The sequence below is a fragment of the Scyliorhinus canicula genome, chromosome 22 (assembly GCF_902713615.1).
Source record: "Scyliorhinus canicula chromosome 22, sScyCan1.1, whole genome shotgun sequence".
NCBI classification, from domain to species: domain Eukaryota; kingdom Metazoa; phylum Chordata; class Chondrichthyes; order Carcharhiniformes; family Scyliorhinidae; genus Scyliorhinus; species Scyliorhinus canicula.
In genome coordinates this window covers 10,760,777-10,787,418 of record NC_052167.1, presented here as the reverse complement: position 1 = coordinate 10,787,418, position 26,642 = coordinate 10,760,777, and the positions used below count along the sequence as shown (strand labels likewise).

Sequence of the window (26,642 nt, the reverse complement as noted above, 5' to 3'; positions counted from 1 at the left end):
TAGGAGTAGGCCACTTAGTTCATTGTTCATGCCCCACCATTCAATAAGATCATGGCTTGAGAATGTGGAACTAGGCAGCCGGTGCGAGCTGGCGTTTACATAGAGAGGACCAAGTGCTCAGCTTGACACAAGGGAACAACTATGTGGGTCCCTTATTGGAGGGATGTGTTTAATGGCAGGTTTACGTCACCACACTCCTCCTTAAACATAAAAAGAGGGCCAGTGTACCAAATTCTCCCTGTTTGCACAGTAGGCTGGTTTCCGAGCCGAGTGGTATTAGAACCTTGGACAAAAGAGACTGTCAACGTGCTGCTTATTTGTGAGAATGTGCAGCGAGCGCCACATAGCCACCTTAACAAAGAGCCTTCCCCGGGTGTGTGGAGAAAGTCGGGGCAGACTGGTGGTGAAGGAAATGTCACTCTTTCTGTCAGGCCTGGGCACTCATTCGCCTTTGTTGCTGGAACAGCTTTGTGTGAGCAATGTCCTATTTATATCACAGTACAGACTGCAGAAAGCAGGACTGTAATTGGGGGTGCTTGTGATGCGTGTCGCTGCTAATTTCTCTTTGTGGAATCTTTTGTTTTAATAACACCCAGCGTGCATAATAAACGTTCTGAAAACCTTTTCCCTGGCCCAGGCAGGCCCTCGGCCTCCGCTACCAAACCGCCCCCACCTACCCCGGGTTTGCTCCAATCTCCAGCTAGGATCGCGTTCCAGCACAGATAGAGCAGCAGCCACCAGCCTTCCCTCCGACTGAAAACATCTGGAAGTGTTTAGGAAATGCAACATGCCGTCCAGAATGTCTCCGAGCCCAGCCGGCTGATTAGTGATGTCTGGATGTCCTGCTACTTTCTGCCCAAGCGCTCCCCCTGATTTTCCAGGGACAGTTCAAGCAGACAGTGTACAGGGTGAGAAGGGAATGAACCAGCTGCAGGTAGGAGTGTGGCACGGGGTTGCCAGGCACACTGGAGAACAGAATCAGTCAGCTGCACGGAGTGAAAGCTCTTCGGCAAAACTGCCAATTGACACATGAAAGAATTGACCGCCGTTACATTTCAGACCCCCCCCCCTACCACACACACCCACACCCACCGCCATCCCACTCTAATTCTGTGGCCTGGTGTCACTCTAACAGATTTAGAGACAGCTGTGAAGCTGGGTGTAGTATCCCGTGGACTGCTGACCACCATGTCGGTCAAAGACTAAACGGTTTATTCAGTGAAGTAAATATTTACACAGTGAGCTGAAGACCACCGTACTCCAGACTCCCAAAACTGGCGAGGAAAAGCCACGCTCGGCCCCAAGATTCACGCGGGTCCGGTCCAATTGGTCAAATATGCCCCACCGAGAACCCGCCCCTTAAAGGGGGCACGGTACCACACCGCTCTCCCTCTACCTTCCTGATTAACACATTTTGATAACAATTGGAACTATTTTGCAATATGATACAACAAATGGAACTCAACACAGTCCCTTTGGATGTTATTAAGTCGGCCCAGGGACTTCCTGATCCTTTGGGAGCATCGTAATTCACAGGCGGGCTCTCCAGCAGTAGAGCTGAGCTCGGTTTGAATCTCAGTGGGTTGACTCTCCACTTGCAAAGGTGCATCAGTGCAGATAACTCCTGCCGTTCCCACTGGAACATTACTGGGTTCTTCCTCGTGGTAGCTCGCTACATTCACTCATAGCAACATCACAGACAGGCATGCCAGGGGCGAACTGCATCCCCTGCCTCCTCTCCTCAAATGGCCCAGGTGTTCCTTCACTCTTTTACCTTGAACGTCTATTTCAACTCTGACAAGTTTTTGGGGGTCGTGAGTCCTTAATTCTTTTTATCTGCTCCTCCATAGGGTACACCCCTTTGGCGTCTACTCTGAACCCTCCTGTGATCCGTACATCATCCAGACAGACAACCACCATAGGTAGGTCCTGCAGTACATTTCCCACCGTGCGTTGATCACACACACACACGCCCATGAGACTCCAAAAGGTAGGCGGGTATACTGGTACAAGCCTTTGTGGGTATTTACAGTAACAAATTCTCTAGTTGCCTCGTCTAATTCTAATTGTTGGTACGCAGGGCTCATATCGGGTTTACTGTCATTTAAACCTGCTAATTTAGTGAATGAATCTTGGATATTGGTCCAATTTTGCTGCCAGATTCACAGTTAATTTATAGTCCCCACATATCCTAATTGTTCTATCTGGCTTAACAACTGGCACGATGGGAGCTGCCCACTCTGAAAACTGTACAGGCTTTTAAAAAATAAATTTAGAGTGTCCATTTCATTTATTTTCCAATTAAGGGGCAATTTAGCGTGGCCAATCCACCTACCCTGCACATCTTTGGGTAGTGGGGGCGAAACACACGCAAACACGGGGAGAATGTGCAAACTCCACACGGACAGTGACCCAGAGCCGGGAGCGAACCTGGGACCTCGGCACCGTGAGGCAGCAGTGCTAACCACTGCGCCACGGTGGATAGCACTGACCATCGTGCTTCTTAACCTGGGGGCAGGACCCCATTTTGCAAATAACAATAGTTTGTTCTCCCACAGCTGTATGGGAGGGATCCGTGTCCAGTTCCATTCTGAGCGGCTGACCATTGACACAATCACTATTGGGACCATCCTACCCTACATATTATTGTTTAACCTGTGTACCTCAGACCCCGTTTCAGGGTTATTCTCAACACTGTGTATTGGAGTCAGAATGGGTTTTTTGGCCCCTGGTAGGCTCTGCTTAGTTTTCCATTTGCCCCTAATGTACCCCCTCCTATTGCAGGCTGAACAAGCAGCCTCTGAATTTACACCTCTCCTGGGGGTGAACTCCCCCACACCGGTAACATTCTTCATCGCTCCTGGTCTGTGGAGACCCCATTCCCTGCGTCTCTGCACTCCCCTTTTGGTCTGAGCTTCTTTGCTCCTTACTTTCTGCACCCTCATCACTGCCGTCACAACTAACGGCAGCCTCCCGTCACACTTGGTGGACCTCGCCTGCTTGCACACTTTGCAGTTCATTCGCCCCTCTTTTTGACACTTTCCATAACCTGGGCGATTTCTAATGCTTTCTTTTAAGTAATCTCTGCCTCTGCTAATAATTGATGTTGTATGGCCATGTGGTCAGCACCGCAGACTAGCCTGTCTCTCAACATGTTGTTGAGTGCAGACGTGAACTTGCACTGTTCAACCATTTGTCTCGGATGCGTCACGGGCGCCGCGATTGTCTCTCTTGATGCCCTTGCCGGTGAGTTAAATTTGTTTCGCTGCATTATCACCGAGTGCTTCAGCTGATAATGTCCCTTGACTAATTCCACAAGCTCCTCAAAATCTTTTGGAGTTGGGGGCATTTGGAGAAGTCAGACTCCCAATCAGGTTCTAGGTTGGAGCCCTGCAGACTGTTAATAGGTTTACCTGCTGCTTCTCTTGTCTCCACCGCCCCCCCCCCCCTCACCCATTCCCCCTATTTTGTTACCCTGAAACAAAAATCATTCAACATATATAGCACCCATTGTCCTGTGTTAGGCTCGAATGGCCCAAGTTTCCCAAAACGGGGCATTTTGATACTCTCCGACTGCTGAACGAATTTTCTTCAAAAAAAGGCTTCCGCACGAGGTCTGTACTCCCGATTTCTGCAGCATTAAGAAGGCACTTGGATTGATCCTCATCGCCAACTGTAGTATGCTGTAGGACTGGCAACCACCAAATAGATCAATGAATAAACTGTTTATTAACGGAAGCAACTATTTACAGAGAGCACGATAAAGACCACCGTACTCCAGGCTTCCAAACTGGCGAGGAAAACCAACGACCAGCCCCAGGATTCACCCGGGTCGGCCCAAATGGCCGAATGGTTCACATGACCCTCCGGAACTCACTACCACAGTGTGTGTGTGACACTATGTCTGTGTGCCCGTATTACTGTGTCTGTGTGTGTGTGTGCACGTGTCACTAGGTCTGTGTGTGTGTGCACGTGTCACTGTCTGTGTGCATGTGATGACTGTGTGTGCATGTTTGTGTGTACACGTGTCACTGTGTCTGCGTGTGTGTCTGTGTGCACGTGTCACTGTGTCTGTGTGCACGTGTCACTGTGTCTGTGTGCACGTGTCACTGTGTCTGCGTGTGTGTCTGTGTGCACGTGTCACTGTGTCTGTGTGCACGTGTCACTGTGTCTGTGTGTGTCACTGTGTGTATGTGTGTGTGTGTGTGTCACTGTGTGTGTGTCACTGTGTGTGTGTGTGTCACTGTGTCTGTGTGTGCAGGTTTGTGTGTACACGTGTCACTGTATCTGCGTGTGTGTGTGTGCACGTGTCACTGTGTGTGTGTGTGTGTCACTGTGTGTGTGTGTGTCACCGTGTGTGTGTATGTCTGTGTGTGTGGCTTTGAGAAAGTAAATCTCCTTTTACCCAGAATTACAAGAAAACGCTGGCCTCAGAACATTAATGTGTTTCTAATTATAGAATTGACCCCACCCTCTCCTGACTCCCTGACTTGTTTGACTGGGTGTTTGGGCTATGTTGGGTTGGTGCTGACATTTTTTCACATTCAAACCAATTCCGGTAATATAACCATTATGGAAGGCAGGTAATTTATAATATTCCAAACCAGCTTGTAAATAATGAATAAATGTAAACACTCCATAATTTTAGTGAATTGAGCCAGGTGACTTTGGCAATTATTTAACATCTATCATAATAAATTGCTCAAGCATGCTGCACAGTTAAGAATTATGGATTCAAGGATTTAAATGCTTTGTTTACCGCTATAAAACAAAACAATTATCAAGTAAAAAGGCTCCATTAATATGCAAATGCAGTGCTTGTCTCTTGAGCGTAAGATACCAAATCGCGCTGCTGGATTCTTTCTGTGTTGCTTTGTTGCGGCTTTATCTCTGTAATGCAGTCATTGAGAAGTTTGTTCAAAGTTGATCAGTTGGATTTGTGCTGCGAGTGAGTTGCAGTTTGCTCTAAGCGGCTCTCTGAATGGAAGGTACATTACAGGCAGTTGATGGTCAATGCTGGAACCAGATGTAACCCCTTTAAAGGCCTTTGCAATCATTCCGTCCCACCCAGTTGCCATCAGTTTTCACCACAAGGGCAGGGACGTCCCGAGCAACACACTAAGCCATTGAGAGAGTTTTCAATGCATACTTTTCATGTTTTCCACTGGCCGCAGTGCATTCCTGGCAGCATCACCAGTGAACACAGCACATTTTCTATTCCTGACATGAGCTGAAAATTGACTGGAATTGGCCATCCTCATTGTCTAGAAATATCGGCATCGTTGGAAATCTGAAATTAGAAGCGGAAAAAAACCAGAGAAACACGGCAAAGATGTCGGTTTATATTTCTGGTGTGATTCGACCCTGGTCAAGTGCAGTAAATAGGAATCCACCTCATTGTCCTGGTGTTTATTGATCTACCATTTTTACCTGTCTATCTCTGGCTTTCTGAGCCCTTTCCCCCGACGTGCGTCTCCTTCACCCAAGGGGGATGAAAGGTGCTCTGCAGTTACCATCCGAAACCAGCAGTGGGCAGCCTCGGGCACGAGGCCACATGGGGTGGGCAGCGTCGGGCACGGGGCCCACATGGTATGTTGCCCTTCATTGTGAGAGGTTTCGAGTACAGGAGCAGGTTACAATTATACAGGGCCTTGGTGAGGCTGCACCTGGAGTATTGTGCGCAGTTTTGGTCTCCTCTGAGGAAGGATGTTCATGCTCTCGAGGGAGTGATTCCAGGGATGGCGGGACTGTCACATGAGGAGAGATTGACTAGGTTGGGATTATTCTCGCTGGAGTTTAGAAGAATGAGGGGGGATCTCAGAGACTTATAGAACATAGAACATAGAACAGTACAGCACAGAACAGGCCCTTCAGCCCTCGATGTTGTGCCGAGCAATGATCACCCTACTTAAACCCACGTAACCCGTATACCCGTAACCCAACAATCCCCCCATTAACCTTACACTACGGGCAATTTAGCATGGCCAATCCACCTAACCCGCACATCTTTGGACTGTGGGAGGAAACCGGAGCACCCGGAGGAAACCCACGCACACACGGGGAGGACGTGCAGACTCCACACAGACAGTGACCCAGCCGGGAATCGAACCTGGGACCCTGGAGCTGTGAAGCATTGATGCTAACCACCATGCTACCGTGAGGCCCCTTATAAAATTCTAACAGGACTGGACAGGGTAGATGCAGGGAAGATGTTCCCAATGGTGGATGTGTCCAGAACTAGGGGTCACAGCCTGAGGATTCAGGGTAAACCATTTCGGACAGAGATGAGGAGATATTTCTTCACACAGAGTGGTGAGCCTGTGGAATTCATTACCACAGGAAGTAGTTGATGCTAAAATATTGAATGTATTCATGAGGCGGCTGGAGATTGCACTTGGGGAGAATGGGATCAAAGGTTATGGGGAGAAAGCAGGATTAGGCTACTGAGTTAGATGATCAGCCATGATTGTGATGAATGGCGGAGCAGGCTCAAAGGGCCAAAAGGCCTCTTCCTGCTCCTATCTTCTATGTATCTATGTGAGATATTTTGTTAACAGTTGTCCACGTGCAGGGTTGGCACGTTCCGCTGATTTCCATCCGCGTAGTTTTTTCCCACCGGTCATGACTGAAGTGTAAAGCGAGGGCGAGTGAAGTGAGGTGTGAGCCGTTCTGTGGCCAATCAAGTGTAAATATTTATTTTGCTTTTGCCACTTGAAGTTCTATTATTATGTGAATGGTGAAATATTTTCTATAACTTATTATAAAATATTCGGCGAGTATTAAATGCCTTTAATCTTATTCAAGGGCCATGGTCAGTCAACAAGCCCAATTACAACCTTACGGCCCGCTGAAGAGAAGGAGGCCCACTCATGCGGCCTACTCACAGGCCCAGCTTGCCCATCACTGATCCAGATCACTTCTAAGCAGAGTGAATGAAGGCCGTGTCTATCCCAAATGTCAAAACCGAGAGGCTCTGTACTCGAAACCTTGGAGAGAATTTACCAAACATTTTCATCCCACAACAACATGGCGAGTAACATCATGAGGAGACGTACAACTTTATACAAGTCTGTTTGCAGTGAATTACCTTTTTCAAAAGCCCCTCTGCCCTTTGTTGCGTTTAAAGGGATGTTAGATAAGTGCGTGAAGGAGAAAGGAATAGGACCACATGTTAATGCAGTTAGATTAAGTTAAATGGGAGGAGGCTTCTGGGGCGGATAAAAAACAAAGATCTAGATTGGATGGGCCAAATGGCCTGCGATGAATTCTCTAATTCTCTGCATCACCCACCGCAGCTTCAGGCCTACGTGGAGTATGACCCCATCATGCTCCATGTTGGGCCATCGTTGTGTGTTATTATTTTCCTTGACTCGCACGGATGCCAGATGGCAGGATGTACACTCTGCCTCGGGGCCTTTGCAAAGGGGGCAGCGTGGTCTGCAGTACAGCCGACTGCACAATTGCTGTCAATAGCTGGCTGTGATTGGGCAGTGGGAGACGTGCCTCCGCAGGGTGGGCCAGCTGATCATGTTTTATCCTTTGGAGATTAACCTAATCTCTGTTCATTTGCCGCACCATCTATTGTCCTGTCCGGAAAGCCGTGCGTTTGATTAACGGACCGGTTTGGGGGCAGCCTTCTCCCCACCGGGCTGGCGAGGAACGAGTCTCCCCCCCCCCAGCTATTTAAAATCGTCGCCTTGCTGTTTTTTTGTTACAGTTAGGACGTTACCAAACGCAATCTGATTCTGGTTTCATCACAAAACTGCCTCAGATTGGAGCTTTGTTTTGGCCAGGATGTTCGTAAAACTGTTTAGACGGAGCCCTGACCATGAGCAAAATATTGGAGGAGACCTGACCGTTTCAGAGAGACAATCCTCAAGCTGAGGGAAGGAGAAGGATTCTTTCTGACTAACTGCTTGTCTTGTTCTGGTTGATGGCTCACAATGGCAGGGCAAGGGATTTGGGGGGGGGGGGGGGGGGGGGGGGGAGAGGACTAACTTGACGGGCCAAATGGCCTCCTTCTGTTGTCTTATTCCCACAGATTGAATCCTGGGAGGGGATTCTGACTGAGCGATCTTTTCAGAAAGGCTGCCTCTTCCAAACAGAATAAAAAGTGGCCACGACTACAAACCGGCCACTTTCTCTAAATCGTCGGGTTTAAGCTCCAGCAACTTAAATATGAGGGACATCATTGGCAGGGAACAGGCAAAGAGGCCCATCAAGTCCACACCAACCCTCCAAAAGAGAACTCTACCTAGGCCCCACACCTTCGCCCTATCACCTAACCTGCACATCCCTGGACACTAAGGGCAATGTATCATGGCCAATCCACCGAACCTGCACATCTTTGGACTGTGGGAGGAAACCGGAGCACCCGGAGGAAACCCACGCAGACACAGGGAGAACGTGCAAACACCACACAGACAAGGCCAGAATTAAAACTGGGCCCCTGCCGCCATGAGGCATCGGTGTTGAGTCTGTCGTACCTGGCTTGAAGTGGATATATTTGGAAACCTGCTGTGAGTTTCATAATGCAAGGCATCCAATTCAGCAACAGCTTGAAGCCATCCGCTTTATACCGCTCACAAGATTTGGAAAAGGGGGGGGGGTAAATTTCAGACCAACCTCCATGGCACTCGCCTAATCTGGACAGAAGGAGCAGCAGACCATGAAGAACTTTGGCTTATATCCCTGACAGCCAATGAAGTATCCTGATGTGTGGCCACTGAGCGTGTGTGGGAACATGTTGACAGATGGCACGAACCGCATTGAGATAATAACCAAATCATCTGCCTTTGCTGGCAATTGTTAAGGGGTTACAGTATTCCAGCAATCCAGGAAGCTTCCTCTTTATCCTTCCAACAGTGCCCTGGGATCTAAGTTTGCGACAGGTTTATTGACAAGAATTTTAAAATATTCCTGCAGCCGCACAATGTTACCACTTATGTTACAGCTAAGCCTCTATCTTTCTATGGTGTGTGTTTACTCTGTGTTGAATCCACAACCGGGATTAACCAATCAAGCACAGTGAGCATAGATCAGTTACCAGACTCGCGTAATCAGGCACAGAGCAGTTGAACCCTGCCTGTGTTTTGGATTGTGTTTTGATGCTCTATTGTCGGGGGGAAAAACCCATGCGAACTTGTGGAGGACCTCTGCTGAGATCATTGGAGCTTTCCATGTCCTCCACCTTTGCTGGTGAGATGTGGGATCCGGCCAAGCCAGGATCTGCAAACGGACGTACTGGGGAAAGCGTATGGGAGTGGGGGCTGCAGGAACTGCAGAAAGCAGCGAGTCTGAAATAAATGCAGGCCGAAGCAGTCGGGGCTAATTGTAACTTGGGCTCTGCTGCAGACTGTCAGCAAAGCCTGATCACATCCTCCTCCAGTTCTGTCCTGTGTTCTGTTATGGGCCAGGGTTTAGAGAACCCCAAAGTGTATCATGGAGTTCACCTGACCCACAACTTTTAATAGGTTGCGGTATGGGGAGCACACAGCCCACTCGACAGGTGTGGTACAGCAGAAATGGAAAAGTAATTTTTAAAGCAAAACAATGTTTATTGTATGAACTCAAGTTAACCTTTTTAAAACATACAGTGAACATCTTAGCATCGATTAATTCAAATACAACCCCCAAAGAATACAACACTAAGTAATCCTTTAAGCTTTCCTTTCAACATCCATAAGACTTAAAACATCTTTTACCAGAAGCACATTAGGTTAAAGTCACTACTGTGACTTTAAATCACCAGGATCGATTTACAGTCTTTAGATTACAGAGAGAGATTCATATACCTTCTGGCTGTGACTGCAGCTATCCAGCTCTGGAAACTAAACTAAAACACATGCGGCAGCAAACAGCCTAAAACGAAAGTAAAAAGCTGACAGACAGCCCAGCTCCACCCACTCTCTGACATCACTGCAGTAATAAACACCCATTTCTTACAGGCAGTCTCACATGACAGTTCCTATTTGCGAAGCTTACTTCAGTACCGCTGTCCGAGATGCTTTTTCTCCTTCCGAGTTTCGGAGTTGAGGCTGAGAGCTGATCAAGTGAAATGTACGATACTGGCACATCAGGCATTTTACTGATGTAAAACTCCGACCTTAGCAGCTTTGTCTAAGCGGGTGTGTGGGTGCATAGTCTTGCTGCTGGAAGAGCATCGATAGCCAGCAGTTAGCAACAAGATAGTAACTAGCAGAGCATTTCTGTTGTGTGATAAACACTTGAACAAACACTGATTGGCAGCAGATTGGCAGGAACATCACCAGGTTTGTGTGGAATATCCCATAGCAAACAAATGTTGTGCATGCTGGAAGAGAGAGGAAGACTGTACCTTTTATGCCTCTCGGGACTGTCCCAGAGTGCTTCGCCACAGAATTAATAACACTTTTGGGATCTTCCTGTGCACACGTTTGCTGCCAGGTTTCCAAAATTACTGCACTCCGAAGAGTACTTCATTGCCTGCAGTGTGCTTTGGGATGGCCAGTGGTCATGAAAGGCGCTCTACAAATGTAGGTCTTTTTCTTTGCAGTGAGTGTTGCAATGTAGGCAAATGTGACCGGCAGGTTGCACATTGTGGGATCCCAAAGCTCCAGTAGTGAGCGGCATAACCAGTTAGCCTGCACTTGGCTGATGTCAAAGCACTGCCATGAGCAAGCCACTGGCCGATTCTGCTGCTCCCCTTCCAGTAGCGCTGCGAGACCATTGACAGAAACAGGGAGGCGGGTCATCGCGCGCACCAAGGGTAGCACCTCCAGCGATGCAGCGCTCCCCCTGCGGTGACTACTCTCTGAAAGGAATTTCTCCGCGGCTAAGCCGGAGGGGACATTGCTGAGGCGCCGTGACTGTGGCGGCGGTGTTACAACCAGGCCGGGTCGACCGAGTGTGACCTGGACCCACAGCAACCGACTCAGCGCTGAGCGAGGCAGGCGGACTGTGGCTTCGCAGACAGGAGTCAGTGGTAAAGATTAGAAGGTGAGGGCCTGAAGGGCAGTACTGCAATATGCCTGGGAAGCCCAGTGTGTATCCAGTTTATCTTCCAACTGGGGGTGAGGACCAGGAATCCTGTGGGATGTGTAGTTTTCCGCGTGCGTGTTAGATAGGTTCACACACAGACAACCACAACCCCTGTCACTACTAATGGTGATTATTGCAGAAATAGCCGATCGCAGCGCACCCCAGCGCGGACTGGGAAAGGCCGCGTTCCGTCTGGGCCACAGGGCAGGGGCTTGGAGTTTTTATTTTAACCAGATACCGATACAAACTGATCCCATTATCCCCGTGGACAAGGGGAGTTGTTAAGTGCGGGGACTCCTTCGTATGTGCTGAACTCATCTAAAATGGGAAACACATTGTCTTCATTATTTGCAAGTATTGAATGAACATGGTTACCGTGGTAACCGCCATCTGAGGCCAGGCTTATTTCAGGGCAGTGAATGGGTTGGATGAACAAAGTGAGCTCAGAATCGACAAAGAACAAGAACCTTCAGTAAAATCAGCAAACCCAGCATGTTTTTTTCCCCGTTTCTTTTTCTTCCAAACGCAAATCTATTTTTTTGTTTTGAATTAAAGAGCAATAAGTGATTTTTGTTTTTTTTAATATTGTTAGTCTAGAAAAAAGTCCGGCTGGAAAGATTCCTTGTTTTATTTTTGCTGTTTCTGTAGCGTGTCTGAAAGGGAAATAACACCCGGCCAGCGCTTTTCAAAGAAAATGTTGAGGTTTTCAAGATTAACAGTTTGCCCAATGTTCGATCGGATGATAATTGATTTGCGTTTGTGCTACACGGCCTCTGGAAAAAAGATTCGACAGCGATGGAAACAAAGGAAATTTGGGGAAGAGGGTTTACGGTGGGAGGTGTGGGGGTGGCACAGGACTGAGGTGTGAGGGAAAGAGGGTGGAGGGGTTTAGGGAGGGAGGGGACTTCAGCAGGACAGGTCCCGTGCAGAGGAAGGCTCTGCCACCACTGGTAGGCCGCAGAGGGCTCCAGGGGTCGGGAACTCTCGTAACCAGGGCGTCTCCGTGTGGGGGCGTTGTCGAGGCACACGAGACACTCCGTGAAGTTGGAACCATGCTTGGCTCCCAAAAGGGCAACAGCAAACGAGAGCACCGGTTCATCCAACTTTGTTCAGGGCTGTGAGGGGGCAGAGGAAGGACAGGGACCAGGAGGTATTACTCCCCTGGAACACTATGGGGTGGGAGTGGGTCCCCTCAGGGGCAGACCAACAAGCCTGTCAACAGCCAGTTTTTAATCTAATTTCCACAGAATTTAGTGAGGCAGGCCGCTGCTCAATAACGATGCCATTTGTAGTCGGAGTTGTAATTGAAGGTGGGGAGAACGTACCACACTAGGGGGATGCCATCCCATCTGATTGGCTGCCAGCCCCCGTCAGCACATTGGGCCCCGCCGAGACTGCCGGCAGGCGCCCCATGGGCCCCGGAGTCGGGCACGTCTGGGGCCGTGCGTGGGGAGTGTCTGGCCATTTAGGAGGTGCTGGGGGAGGGGCTACTATCTTAGTTGGGTTACCTCCCGATCCACAGGGGTCATCCCCTGACCTCTTCCCACACTGCTGTATTGTGGAGTTGAGCTTTGGGGGTTGGGCACGATGATGGTGGCCTGGGCCACCCCCCCCCCCCTTTGTTTACATGCCTGTTGCTGTGTGAAAACACATCCGCCCCGGGGTCACCCACGATGCAGCTCTATTCGCGGCCTTTGGAAGAACACAAATTCCAATTTCCTGGTGGTAAGGAGCTGGGAAGTGTGCCTGGCTTTGACTGGATAACCAAACACCAGATCTGATGATCCATTGAGTAGGGTGGACATTCCGGCCAGTGCTAAAGCAGAATGAAAATATGCCCGGGTCTTAAACTGGAAAGTGTGATCTAAGTCATTGTGTTTGCACTTCCATTAACACCAACTGGAGAATGGGGGTGATTAATTTAATGTCCACTGTTGCTTCTGGCCACAGCTCCATCATGGCCAGAAACCCTACAGATTCAGACCAGGTGATTCCACTGCCTTCAGCAGAATGGTGTCCTGTCTCCGAAGCAACTAGGAAGAAATCCGTAGAGAGATCAGAGGAAATGCAGCCACAGAAACTCCCAATACCTTTCTTCCTGGCTGTGGTCAGGCTTCATTCTCGCACGCAGGCCAGAAATGTACTTATTCTATTGTGTTGTCAATTCCCACTCACCCAGATAGCCAGCAACCCGGGCAGGGGGCATCTCCAGGCCAGCAGTGAAAATCATTTGGACATTCAAGACAGCTGTTTCTTCCCAGTGTGTGTACCTGTGTGTGTGCCTGTGTGTGTGTGTGTGCTTGTGTGTGTGCATGCCTGTGTGTGTGCCTGTGTGTGCCTGTGTGTGTGTGCATGCCTGTGTGTGTGTGCATGCCTGTGTGTGTGTGCATGCCTGTGTGTGAGTGCATGCCTGTGTGTGTGCATGCCTGTGTGAGTGCGCGCCTGTGTGTGTGCGCGCCTGTGTGTGGGTGCGTGCCTGTGTGCCTGTGTGTGTATGTGCCTGTGTGAGTGCGTGCCTGTGTGCGTGCCTGTGTGTGTGTGTGCGTGCCTGTGTGTGTGTGCGTGCCTGTGTGTGTGTGTGTGTGCGTGCCTGTGTGTGTGTGCGTGCCTGTGTGTGTGTGCGTGCCTGTGTGTGCACATGTGCATGCGTATGTGCACCTGTGTGAGTGTGTGCGTGTGCGCGTGTTTGTATGCTGTCAGAACGCAGACAGAATATCCTGTTGTCGGGAATCCTGTATTTTCCTGAGGTGTAATTCTGGTTTGCAGTTTTTGCTTTTTTTTTGCATCGAGCATTCAAAACCAAGATTGTATCTGCCGGCCCCGTGGGGCTGTGGATGTTGATCCACTGGAACTATTTTTTGTTAAATTTCAAAGACCCAATTATTTTTTTCCCTTTTCAGGGGTAATTTAGCGTGGCCAATCCACCTACCCAGCACACCTTTGGGTTGTGGGGGTGAGATCCACGCAGACACGGGGCGAATGTGCAAACTCCACACGGACACTGACCCGGGGCCGTGAATCAAACCCAATTCACAGCCATTCTGTCCCTTCTAGATCCTAGCCTTGGTAATATCCTGATGCCGGTAGTGTTCTGACCAACACTCCCCCCCCTCGCACAACCAGAAAGAGATTAGTTGGCCATCAATCTCCTTGCTTTCTCTGCAATCCTGCTTTGCTGTGTAAGACTTCCAGCACTTCAAAGTCATTCTTTGTACGAGCGGTACTCTGAGGCCTTCTTGGAAGACATGATAAGACAAGCTTTCTGCTTTTTTTCTCTTTCAAAAACACACTTAGCGGGCGGGATCCTCCCACATCAAGCATTTCTTGGCTGAGAATAAATCTGTGGTGGTTTGGAGGTGACACTGTTCAGTGCCCGGGCTGCTGAGGCAATGTTTTTGTGCTCATCAAACTCACCCAGAAGAAATGCCCGGGAGTCGAGGAGGGCCAAGAATCACTGAATCCCTGCAGTGCAGAGGGAGGCCATTCAGCCCATCGAGTCTGCACTGACCCTCTGAAAGAACTCTCTACCTCAGCCCACGCCTCAGCCCTATCCCCGTCACCCCACTTAACCTGCACATCCCTGGACACTAAGGGGCGGCTTAGCATGGCCAATCCACCTACGGTGCACATCTTTGGACTGTGGGAGGGAACCGGAGCACCCGGAGGAAACCCACGCAGACACGGGGAGAACGTGCAAACTCCACACAGACAGTCACCCGGAGCCGGAATTGAAGCCGGGTCCCTGGCGCTGTGAGGCAACAGTGCTAACCACTGTGCCATCCCTAGAAACGGTGAAGTGGCTGCCCGTCACGTTACTTCATCACAAATAAATTGCGCTCAAATAGATTTCAACAAAGTCCTTCAAGTAGGTTATTTATTTTGTCACGGCCAGCTCCTGATCCCAATGTAGCAGTAGCCTCCAGTTTCTGTAAAAATCCCTTCACGTTACTGCCTTATCTGGCCCTCTTCAGCACACCCTGCAGCCCACCCCCTGATTTATACATGCCTGCACGTCTTTTGGTGCCATCACTGCTGTACATTGGCCACGTATGCTTCAAATTCTTGGAATTCCATACCTTACCTACATCCCCATCACCTCCCACTCCTACAAGGCCCTCCTTCAAAACCCACCCCCTGACTGAACTATTGACTACCCTTTCCAATACGCCCTCCTTTGGTTAGTGCTTGCTGCATGTCGACTCACAACATTTAGCCGCAAGGAAATCCTTCTCTTTTCACCAACCTCGCTTCAAAGTAGACCCTCATAGCTAAAAAGCTTAGTGCCCAACTCTGCGTTTAGCACAATGCAGCAGAGACCAGGGTTTGAAGTAGGGGTGTTCTGATCTTCCGTGTGTGTGTGTGTGTGTGTTTGTGTGTGTGTGTGCGGGGCGAGTGTATTAAACATTCCCAGAAAGGGAACTAATCTCTCAGTTGTCCTATGGCCCCACTGGAACAGAAAATGGATTATTTAAAAACTTACCTTTTTAGGTTTCCTCCTTGTTCCAATCCACTTCCTTGCGAGCGGCGACCATCTGAAATGAGAGACGTTGAAAATCTTGGCACCGTTCTCTGCTGCCTGTCTGTGTGCCGTAGCCATGATCGTTCACAACAAGCCCCTTGAGAACGTTGCCCGTGTAAAAGTCAACCCCTTAACCTTTTGCCTGAAAGGTCTGAGAAATGTGACTTTTCCACGCGGATCGGAGATACTTGTCAAGAGACTCTGCCTGCTGCAGGCGGTATATAAATGCAGGTTGTTGCAGCTGTTCTTCTGATGTGACTTAAGGCCAGCCTCCCTTCAAAGCCTTAGATATACAACCCGGCAAAGGATCCCCCCCACCCCCCGTGTTGAAATCGGGATCGAAAACCATTCCGTATGCTTCATGTCAATCAGCAGGGGCGGGTTTAGCACACTGGGCTAAATCGCTGGCTTTGAAAGCAGACCAAGGCAGGCCAGCAGCACGGTTCAATTCCCGTAACAGCCTCCCTGAACAGGCGCTGGAATGTGGCGACTAGGGGCTTTTCACAGTAACTTCATTTGAAGCCTACTCGTGACATTTTCAATTGTGTTCATTTTCAATTCATGTGCTCGACTCTTTGAGAGCACCCACATACTTTTAACGCCCCCCCCCCCCTCCCAACAACCTCTCCCTCTCTTTGCTTTCAAATTTAGTGTGACGGTTTGTTAAATCCAATACTGGGTGTCACCAAAACAGCTGCTGCTGATTTTATTTATTTATATATATTATATAATATATACTAATGCCTGTAGCAGTTAAGTGTCACACTTTTTCTTCTGTTCCGGAGCCATAGTGTGAGAGGATTCACCTCCAATGTTATGCACAACTTGTTCCTTTGAAGTGGCCAGTGGTTGTTAGTTTTCGGGTGGAGAGAGGAAGTGAAGCTTTTTGCAAGATTATTACAGGAGGGCCGTCCAGGATTCGAACAGCATGTGCTGACAGCAGTGGCATTTTGTGGAAAAATAACACCCACTGCTGTGTATGGCGAACAAAAAACTCAAGCTGCAAGCATGGCCAAGCTTTCGTTCCCGCTGCCAAGCATCACTCTAAAAAAAAAAATGATATTATGCACAACATCCTGCTTAGTTTTCAAAAAAAATCATTAGTGCTTTCCTGTTTTGTATTTTGCTTTTATCCCAGCAAGCTTCGAGAGACCATGATTTTGCCTGGATCTCCGTGCCACATGTGACACGGGTTTCTGTGCCACACGTGACATGAGTTTTTGTGCTACATGTGACGTGGGTTTCTGTTGCACATGTGATGGTTTCTGTGCCACATGTGACACGGATTTCTGTGCCACATGTGTCCAGGGTTTCTGTTCCATACGTGACACAGGTTTCTGTGCCACACGTGACACGGTTTCAATGCCACATGTGACACTTTCTGTGCTACACATGACACTGGTTTCTGTGCCACACGTGACATGGGTTTCTGTTCCACACATGATGATTTCTGTGCCACATGTGACACAGGTTTCTGTGCCACAAGTGACACGAGTTTCTGTGCTACACGTGACATGGGTTTCTGTTGCACACGTGACTGTGTGACTATCTCTGGAACAGATTTGCCCGATTTAATTCTTTGTTTGTGGGTGAGGCTGGTAAAAGCTCCTCCTTCCCGGGAAGGCTGTGGTGAGGCAACTTCTTTCACTGAACACTTGTGGGACTGAGTCACTTGTTAGACCACTTCAGAGGATATTAGGAATGAGCAGTTTGAGGCGGCATGACGGGGGTTCGATCCCAGCCCAGGGTCACTGTCCGTGGGGAGTTTGCACAGGTGGATTGGCCACGCTAAATTGCCCTTTAATTGGAAAAAATGAATTGGGTAGTCGAAACTTATTGGAAAAGGGAATGAGTGGTGTAGTAGTGGGCCTCAGTGAGATGATCTTTCCAAGGGTAGGTGCAGACATGCCGGTGCGCTGTGGGGATTCTGTGGTTCTATGATCCTTGTGGGAACGCCAGGAGCAACAAAATGTCATTTGCCAAGTCAGACGATCGCCACCATCTTCTCTTCCTTCCTTTCAGAGCCGCAACCTTCCTTATCCTCTCTAAAAATTCCTCCTGCCCTACCCTCAGTCCACCCACTCCAACGTTCCAAGGTCAATCTTAGATTGTCACCGATTGCAGCCATTTTGCTTCCCTGAACATTTTATTTGCCCTGCTTCGCCCTGCTCTGCTCCATCCGCCCTCACCCCACCCTGCCACACCCCCACCCTGCCACACCCCCTCCAACCCTGCCGCACCCCCTCCTGCCCTGCCGCGCCCCCTCCTGCCCTGCCGCGCCCCCTCCAACCCTGCCGCTCCCTGTCCTGCCCTGCTGCATCCCCTCCTGCCCTGCCGCGCCCCCTCCTGCCCTGCCGTGCCCCCTCCTGCCCTGCCGTGCCCCCTCCTGCCCTGCCGCGCCCCCTCCTGCCCTGCCGTGCCCCCTCCTGCCCTGCCGCGCCCCCTCCTGCCCTGCCGCGCCCCCTCCTGCCCTGCCGTGCCCCCTCCTGCCCTGCCGTGCCCCCTCCTGCCCTGCCGTGCCCCCTCCTGCCCTGCCGTGCCCCCTCCTGCCCTGCCGCGCCCCCTCCTGCCCTGCCGTGCCCCCTCCTGCCCTGCCGCGCCCCCTCCTGCCCTGCCGTGCCCCCTCCTGCCCTGCCGTGCCCCCTCCTGCCCTGCCCTACCTCCATACCCCTGCTCTGCTCCATTCCACCCTCACCCACCCTTGCCACAGCTTAAATGAAACAAGAAAACTAAACAGGAGGGCAGGTGGGGGAGGAGGGGGTGGAAACAAAACAACAAATGCAGAGGGGGGCGGAGCATAAGGGAGAGTAGCTGATAGCCTGAAAGAAGGGCCGTTGTTTTCCAGTCCTCCCTGTGTGTGGGATGCCCCTGGTGCTGCTAAAGGCAGCTTCCCCGGTGGCCGTGCAAAAGTGTAAACATCGGCGGGACTGTTAGCTCACGCTGGCGGCCAATGGCGAGGTACCTCTGCTGCCGGATAACATGCCACAGGAAGGGGAGGAGATCCCGGGAAGGGGAATGGATCCCAGGGAGGGGAGGAGATCCCGCCCAGAATCAGTAACAAGTAACAGAGATTGTTTCCAATCCTGTGAAAAGTCATGTGACTGTCTTGCCCCGGGTGATAGTCCATGTCCGTGACCGTTGACTCATTCCCGGTCTCAGCAGCATTCCTATTGGTCGAAAACATTGTCGACCCATTGATCACGGGAAGAAGCCTTCAGGTGAATTCACCCGAGGAAGGAGCAGTGCTCCGAAAGCTAGTGTTTGAAACAAACCTGTTGGACTTTAACCTGGTGTTGTAAGACTTCTTACTGTGCTCACCCCAGTCCAACGCAGGCATCTCCACATCATTGATCACGGGCAATGCCATGGGGGGATCTGCTCGTTTATGATTGGACAGCATTGTGGTCACTGTCCGCCATACGGTGTGTGACCTGAGTCTACGATACATCCTGCGACGTACTGACAGCAATGCCGCAGCGGCGGCTGTGCATGCATCTCAAATCCAGTGCATGCCTTCAGAAGGCAAAAAAGCACAAACAATCATTTCACACTGGCTCCTCTGACCTGGAACTGTGCATGCCCAGTGTGTAACCTTCCCTCGCTATTTTACTATAAACAATGCCACAAAAGGAAGGTGCAAGGTGTGGGACGATATGCGGCTCGTTAAAAAAGTGATTCAATCTTTGCTGCCTTTTAATGCCAATTTTATAAACAACCCTTTTTTTTTTACTCCTATTTCTTGATCTCTCGATCCTTAACTGTGCAGTTTGCTTACAAGGTTTATCCAGTGTGTTAGAACCAATGAGCGACAGGCAAAATTATGCTTAATTCACCGCACTTTAATGCGCAGCGTATGTGACACTGTTAATCTGTTACCTCAAATTGCTTCCACAATTTCAGGAGCAACGGCAGACCTCTAACCCTCCAATACTTCCTCTCTCGTGTTGCATCTCACAAATAACTCTGTTGAAGTGCAGACAGGTCTGGAGAGAGAGAGAGGGAGCGAGAGTCACTCGGGTGTTTTTCACAGGTCAAGTGAACAAAATATGAGCGTTTCACAGGCCCGGAATTTTGCCGTGACTGAAATTGTGCCACCAACGCTATTGTGACCAACATATTCTGATGCGGTGTGATTATTAAGCGGGTTTCTCGCACAATAGCTGTGTATTATACCGTTCCTATTTTGCCAGCACTGATCAATGGTAAATCATTTTTAGAAAGCTTGTTGATGGCTCTCAAGCAGACACGCTGACAGTATATTGACAATGCTGTCAGCATGTTGAACAGTTACATTGACGATCTGGTTTGAAGTAAAATAACGGCTGTAAGTGAAATTACAGTGGCAAAGACTGAGGCATAATGTGATGAATTTGTACTGTGCACGGTGGATTACTGTCGCAGCCCACTTACTGCTTAAGAAAATGTCAATCACTGCCTTATGAGAGGTTTTCAATTTAGAAGGTAATAGGAAAAGCGTTTGTTTAAATGGGAAATACACTAGAGTTTGAAGTTAATGGGCATTGTGGTCCTAACCTCCAATTTGGAGCAATACAATGTTTGCACCTTTTGAATAGTTCAGCTTCATGGACAACAAGTGACCCAAATAACCGTGGAAATGTTAAATAAAAGGGATAATCTGCTGGGAGTTTCAAAGGATGGGGCACGTTTTGAAATGAGTAACGGAGAGTTGTGCCATTTGAAGCGTTCCTCTTTCTGACTCATTACTCAACTTAGCTTCTTCCGTCCCTTGAGGCCTGTCAGACTGCGATGAGCTTGCGCCACCTTTTGCCACATTTGGTGCTTCGCCCCAGGAGAACCCCATCTCGCTCAGCTCGGCCGCTGCAGTTCTGCGCCAGGTTGCTTTTTGGCCTGCCTGCCTTTCCCTTCCCTATAAAAATAACATCAAGCATTCCTGACTTTGTAGCAAACTGCGCGGCTCTTTCACACGTTTGGTAATTTATTGAAACCTGGGCCCAAAATGCGATAGAATTTCGGAACAGATGTTGCTGGACTAAAATCTAACATTGGGGGCTTAAAGGTTCGGATGAGAGGGGAAAGCAGCCTGAAGTAGCCACAGGGTATATTAAAGCATCCTTTTCACATTTTAAACTCATAGATCCATTAGTAGAAAATATTCAGTTCCTAAATCCACCGCGTCATGTTTTCACGGTGGCTCCTGGGGTGAAAGCTCTTTCTTGCTATTGGGGTAAGCCTGGTGCTCTCCATTTGCAGGCATCTCCTGAGCTCTCAATGGGAAATGGGTGGGCCCACTTCACTCATTCCATGGCCACTGTGTCCAGATGCTGAACTCTCAACGTGGGCAGCACGGTAGCATCGTGGTTAGCACAGTTGCTTCACAGCTCCCGGGTCCCAGGTTCGATCTGCGGCTGGGTCACTGTCTGTGCGGAGTCTGCACGTTCTCCCCGTGTCTGCGTGGGTTTCCTCCGGGTGCTCCGGTTTCCTCCCACAGTGCAAAGATGTGCAGGTTGGGTGGATTGGCCATGCTAAAATTGTCCTTGGTGTCCAAAAAATGTTAAGTGGGAGTTACTGGGTTTCATAGAATTTACAGTGCGGAAGGAGGCCATTCGGCCCATCGAGTCTGCACCGGCTCTTGGAAAGAGCATCCTACCCAATGTCAACACCTCCACCCTATCCCCATAACCCAGTAACCCCACCCAACACCAAGGGAAATTTTGGACACTAAGGGCAATTTATCATGGCCAATCCACCTAACCTGCACATCTTTGGACTGTGGGAGGAAACCGGAGTACCCGGAGGAAACCCTCGCGCACACGGGGAGGATGTGCAGACTCCACACAGACAGTGACCCAAGCCGGAATCGAACCTGGGACCCTGGAGCTGTGAAGCGATTGTGCTATCCACAATGCTACCGTGCGGGGACAGGGCAGATACGTGGGCTTCAGTAGGGTGCTCTTTGCAAGGGCTGGTGCAGACCCGATGGGCTGAATGGCCTCCTTCTGCACTGTAAATTCTATGATCTGTGCCTCCCACCGTATGGCCGTAGTTTGAGCTACTTTAGTGAGTTCTCTTCTGTGGAGTGTGGTAAGACATCTACAACAAGGTCTTGCAAATGTTAATACAGAATCGTACGGCACAGAAGGAGTCATTTGGCCCGTGACCATATGGACTATGATCTGCACCTGGCTGGTTTCTGTCCTGATCAAGACTTTGAACCCTTTGAGACTCTTCTCAATTCTAGCTTGGTCGTGCTTACTGCGTTTTATTTCTGTTCAGAGTGCCGTGACAGTCAGTAATAATTAAGCATTCGGACAGATGAAATGAAAAAATGAAATGAAATGAAAATTAAAATCGCTTATTGTCGCGAATAGGCTTCAAATGAAGTTACTGTGAAAAGCCCCTAGTCGCCACATTCCAGCGCCTGTTCGGGGAGACTGGAACGGGAATTGAAACGTGCTACTGGCCTGCCTTGGTCTGCTTTCAAAACCAGCGATTCAGCCCTGTGCTAAACCAGCCCCTTGTTAGAGGGGATTAGATTAGAGAACAGCACAAAGTTAGGTGTAGCGGAAGTCACGGGCTGCAATGATTGGAGCGGGAACCTCTTTGCTTTACTGTGTCGCAAATTAGTGGCACTCGTTTTGCTTTTCTTTCACTTGTTTGCCTCGATCCTTTGGCAGGACCAACTACTGCCCCTGCTCAGTGATCACAGTTTTCAAACTTGAAAATCTCCATGCAACATATTCAAGTTTCCCGTTCAGCAGGTTCATTTATATTGGAACCCACTCGTGCCTAAGGGTCAGACTCAGTTCCAAACATTCGTGGTCACTACGTTAAAACTGAATCACATGCCCCTACTGTCCAAATAAAACAGCTACGTGAAGAGAAATCCGTCAGTAGCAGTGTTACACGGGGCAGAGTTCAAACCAGTTCTGTTCAACCCTTTCCTTCCATAAGGTTTGCCGAACAAACTTCACAGAAGATGGTCAGAGAGTCTGAGTCACTAAGGGCGGTATTCTCCGGCCGCGTTCGCCCAGTGACTGGAAAATCCCGCCCGAGGTTAATGGATTTCTCCATTGTCTGCGTCTCGCCTTTGGCCATCTTGCGGCGATCAGGGGGGAAGAATCCATCCAGAAGGGGGCTTGTCAGCCCATCCAAGTCAGTGCTAGATCTTGGCGAAGCAATCTGGTCGCTTTATTCCCCATAGCCCTGGAGGTTTGTTTCCTTCATGCACCCATCCAAGGTCCTTTTGAAATTATTGATTGACTTTGCTTCCACCAGCCTCGTGGGCAGTGAGTTCCAGGTCATGAATGTTCTTCCTTGCATTCATTCCCCCCACACATCGCTCGCCTGACCTTTCGCACTGTGTCTTCGTGGTATTAGCTCATCGGAGCAGTTTTTCTTCATCTACAACACTCAAACATATCCTGTTTTTGTAGACCTCTTCTCAAACCTTCCCTCAATCTCTTTTGCTCTAAGGATAGGTGAATTGGCCATGCTAAATTGCCCTTAGTGTCCAAAATTGCCCTTAGTGTTGGGTGGGGTTACTGGGTTATGGGAATAGGGTGGAGGTGTGGGCTTGGATAGGGTGCTCTTTCCAAGAGCTGGTGCAGACTCGATGGGCCAAATGGTCTCCTTCTGCACTGTAACTTCTATGATAACAACCGCGCGCTCCTCCACCGAACCTTGCAGCTAAAATCCCTCATCCCGGAGACTATTCTGGTAAATCTTCCCCTGCACCCTCTCAAGGACCCTTTATCCTCCGTAAACTCACCAGCGTTTAACGCCCTCCCCTAATTGCCCTTTCGAGGGTGATGGTGAGCCACCTTCTTGAATACAGCTGTGGGACATTTCCGAGGGAAGTGTAAGAGTCAGCCATGTTTTTGTGGATCTGCAGTCACCTGTCAGGCTGAACATAGGAACATTTGCCTCAGCTGCCGGACAACCGGCTCTCCGAGACGGCTCGTCCAACCAATATGCTCAGAAACCGACCTGTCTGCCGTGTCACCTGAGCTTCCCCCTGAACAGCCATGATCTTATCTAATGGTGGAGTTGGCTCGAAGGGCTGAGGACGCAGCAGATTTCCTTCCCTCAAGGACATTAGTCAGTCAAATGAGATTTTACGACGAAGTGGTAGTTTCATGATTGCCATTGCTGACAGGTTGGGCAGGATTTTCCATACAATTGTTTTGCGGAGGTGGCCCGCTAATGATCAGCAGGGCTTCCCGTTGAACCTCGCTGACAGGAAACTTGCGACTGGGGTGCGCAGTCAGGGCAGGAGGATCCCGCCAAAGTCAACGGCCAGAAAATTCTGGTCAATATTTTTAGTTCAGATTTATTTATTGAATTCGATTTAAATTCGCCATGTTGGGATTCAAACTCATCGGTCTATGTGTCCGGATGGCTCATCCAGTAATGCAGACTTGATGGGCCGAATGGCCTCCTTCTGCACTGTAAATTCTATGTAAACTATGTAACCACCACTTCCCATACGGAGAGGCAGTGGCTTGGTGGTATTGCCGCTGTGAGTAATTCAGAGACCCAGAGCCATTCTCTGGGGACCCCGGGGTCGAATGCCACCACGGCAGGTGATGAAATTCGAATTCAATAAAATAAAAGTCTAAAGGTGACCATGAAACCCAAACAAAAAACCATCTGGTTCACTAATGTTCTTCAGGGAGGGAATCTGCCGTCCTTACCTGGTCTGGCCTACATGTGACTCCAGCCTCTTAAATGCCCTCAGGAATGGGCAATAAATGCTGACCTAGCCGGCGACACCCACATTGCGTGAACAAATGGAAAAATGTATTTCATTGGCTGCAAAGCACTTTGGGACATCCCATCATGATGGAAGGTGCTATGTAAGTGATTCTTTTTTCCCCCCTCACCCCGTCCCTTGCCCCCCCCCCTCCCCCTTTTGTTTGTCAATTCGCTGCATGTTTGCAGCTGCTGTGTTTTGAATGGAGTTGCGTTCACAGCTGAGCAGTAATAGCAGGAAGCTCACACAACGGGAACAAGTAGACCAGGTGTTTGCTTAAGGGTTAGTTCCAATCAGTACGGGTTAATCTGATTAGCTGATTTGCTGTTTCTAATCGTGGCTGCTGACGATCGGCAAATTGGCGGGATTTTTATTTTAAAATGTTTTTTTCCCCCAACTCCACTGAACTGAAATCAGCCATATCTACCTGAGGGAGAAAGGGCAAAACAAAGATATCGATGCAGTCATTTCTGGAACACCACAAAACATTAGCGTCTGACAAGTCTTGCGGTGTAAGAGAAAAATAAATTTCGAACAGCGATTTAGATGAAAATAGTCAATTCTATTATTTTTTTAAACCACAGCACAGTGGAATATAGTCAACCAGTTAATGATCAAGTATTGATTCAATATATATTTGTGTAAAATGCCAAGATGTCTTTGATTTAGTGAAAGTAGACGAGAGTGACATTACGTAGTTACATGATTTGAATTATTGTCCCATTTGAATTGAGAAGAGGAACTGAAGCAGGGTGTTTTATTAAGAGTGCTCAATTTGCACTCCTGGATAACTTGCTATGAATTAGCAGGGGGAGATTACATGGGCAGGCTTCTTGGGGTTAGGAGACTTGATCAGGCCGTCGAGCCTACGGCAACCCTGCTTCTGCTGCCTTGTTGTGCTCAGGAACAGGCACTTTCTGCCCCAGTGTGTGGAGGAAACAGTCAAGGAGGCTTACCTCTTTGGACATTTCGATACGAATCTCTTGCCAGCGGATCCTCCAATTAATGGCATCTATTTCCAACTCTGCTGGCTCAAAAAGGGATTGACTTCCCTTTGCTACTGAGGACAGTTTGTGCATTTGATGTCCAGACAAGGCATTGTGTAGAGCTCAGGCATTGCATGTTATGCCATAGAGACGGCGGGCTGTGCGAGATTGGCTTTTAATGGGTTTGAAATGGGGCCTTTGACAGGACTGAAAACCAGAGTACTGCCTCTTTAACAAAGCAGCCCTGGGAAAGGTATTGGGGAGGGAGGGGGGGGGGGGGGGGGGGGGGGGGGGGGGGGGGGGGGGGGGAGGGGTGGCTGCTCAAATTGCGAGTGGTCCTGCTGTGTACAGGGTACGAGTCATGATGCGAGTGAGTGTGTAATTGCTGATGGATAAGCTGTTTCAGAGCTGGGACAGGAGAACGAGGAATTTCTTTGCTTACCTATTCAGCAATTGAAACAGTTGCGCGGGCCGCTCTTTTATTGGTGGGAGCGCTCGAGTCCCTTTCCCTGTCGAATTGCACGAGCCCGGCTTTCTGAATCCCAAATTAAACCTCATTAAGTCCGACTGAACCGGAATGACAATAAGTTGAAACCCAGCAATTGGATCACCTCTTCGTGAGTGAAGGTTTCGTAAAATCAATTTTCTGAGTCGTGGACAGTTTCAGCTTTGAAAAGGAAGCAGAGCGCTTCCCTGTGGGGAAACGTTTGCTCCCGAAACGTTCTGGCAAATTGGACTTTCTTTTACAATTTTGGTGGTGGGTGGCGTTGGGAGTCGGAAGCCTGACCTTCCAGCTGTGGCAGTGCTCATGAAGCATCTTGCTGTCTATCCCTTTATAGAGTCCGTGTTGGTTGAAGGTTGCTGTTGTGTTTACCTGCCCTGTTTTATTCAGACCGGAATGGGTTGTTGGTGTAAATGTACACACCCTGAGGCCAATCACCAGGGCGGGTGGGTGGGGGGGGGGGGGGGGGGGGGGGCTTTTAACTTTCAGGGCGACAGAAACCAGCTCGAAATGGCTGCCATTTCCTTTGAGTGCCAACGGAATGCCAGGCGTGCTGCGTTGGGAAAATGGTAGATTACTTTGCGTCCACACACTGGCACGTCTTCCCTTGGCATTGCCCCATGTGCTGTTGTCAGAAGGTTCATGAAAGGGCGGCGCAGTGGTTAGCACTGCTGCCTCACGGCGCCGAGGTCCCAGGTTCGCTCCCAGCTGTGGGTCACTGTCCGTGTGGAGTTTGCACATTCTCCCCGTGTTTGCGTGGGTTTCGCCACCACAGCCCAAAAAGATGTGCAGGCTAGGTGGATTGGCCGTGCTAAATGGCCCCTTAATTGCTAAAAATGAATTGGGTACTCTAAATTAAAAGAAAAATAAGGACTGGTGGAA

The 26,642-nt window shown here is 49.5% G+C and overlaps 1 protein-coding gene and 1 long non-coding RNA gene across 9 annotated transcripts in view; one reads left to right on the top strand and one right to left on the bottom strand.

Annotated features, from left to right (window-relative positions):
• zmiz1a (zinc finger, MIZ-type containing 1a) overlaps window positions 1–26,642 on the top strand; it is a 431,940-nt gene that overhangs the window by 166,560 nt on the left and 238,738 nt on the right. For 6 of the 7 annotated variants that reach the window (XM_038782665.1, XM_038782664.1, XM_038782667.1 and 3 more), the window contains exon 3: window positions 1,851–1,922. The exons of the other annotated variant lie outside the window; for it this stretch is intronic. The gene's annotated coding sequence lies outside the window, so the exon portion shown is untranslated. The remainder of the gene's footprint in view (window positions 1–1,850; window positions 1,923–26,642) is intronic. 7 annotated transcript variants of the gene reach the window in all.
• On the bottom strand, window positions 9,856–25,861 carry LOC119956004. Of its 2 annotated transcripts, XR_005458572.1 has the most exons (4): window positions 25,701–25,861; window positions 19,415–19,521; window positions 15,500–15,551; window positions 9,856–10,151 (listed from the first exon to the last, which is right to left on the bottom strand). It is a non-coding gene; the product is annotated as an uncharacterized LOC119956004 (long non-coding RNA). The 2 variants fall into 2 exon arrangements; XR_005458573.1 differs by lacking the exon at window positions 19,415–19,521.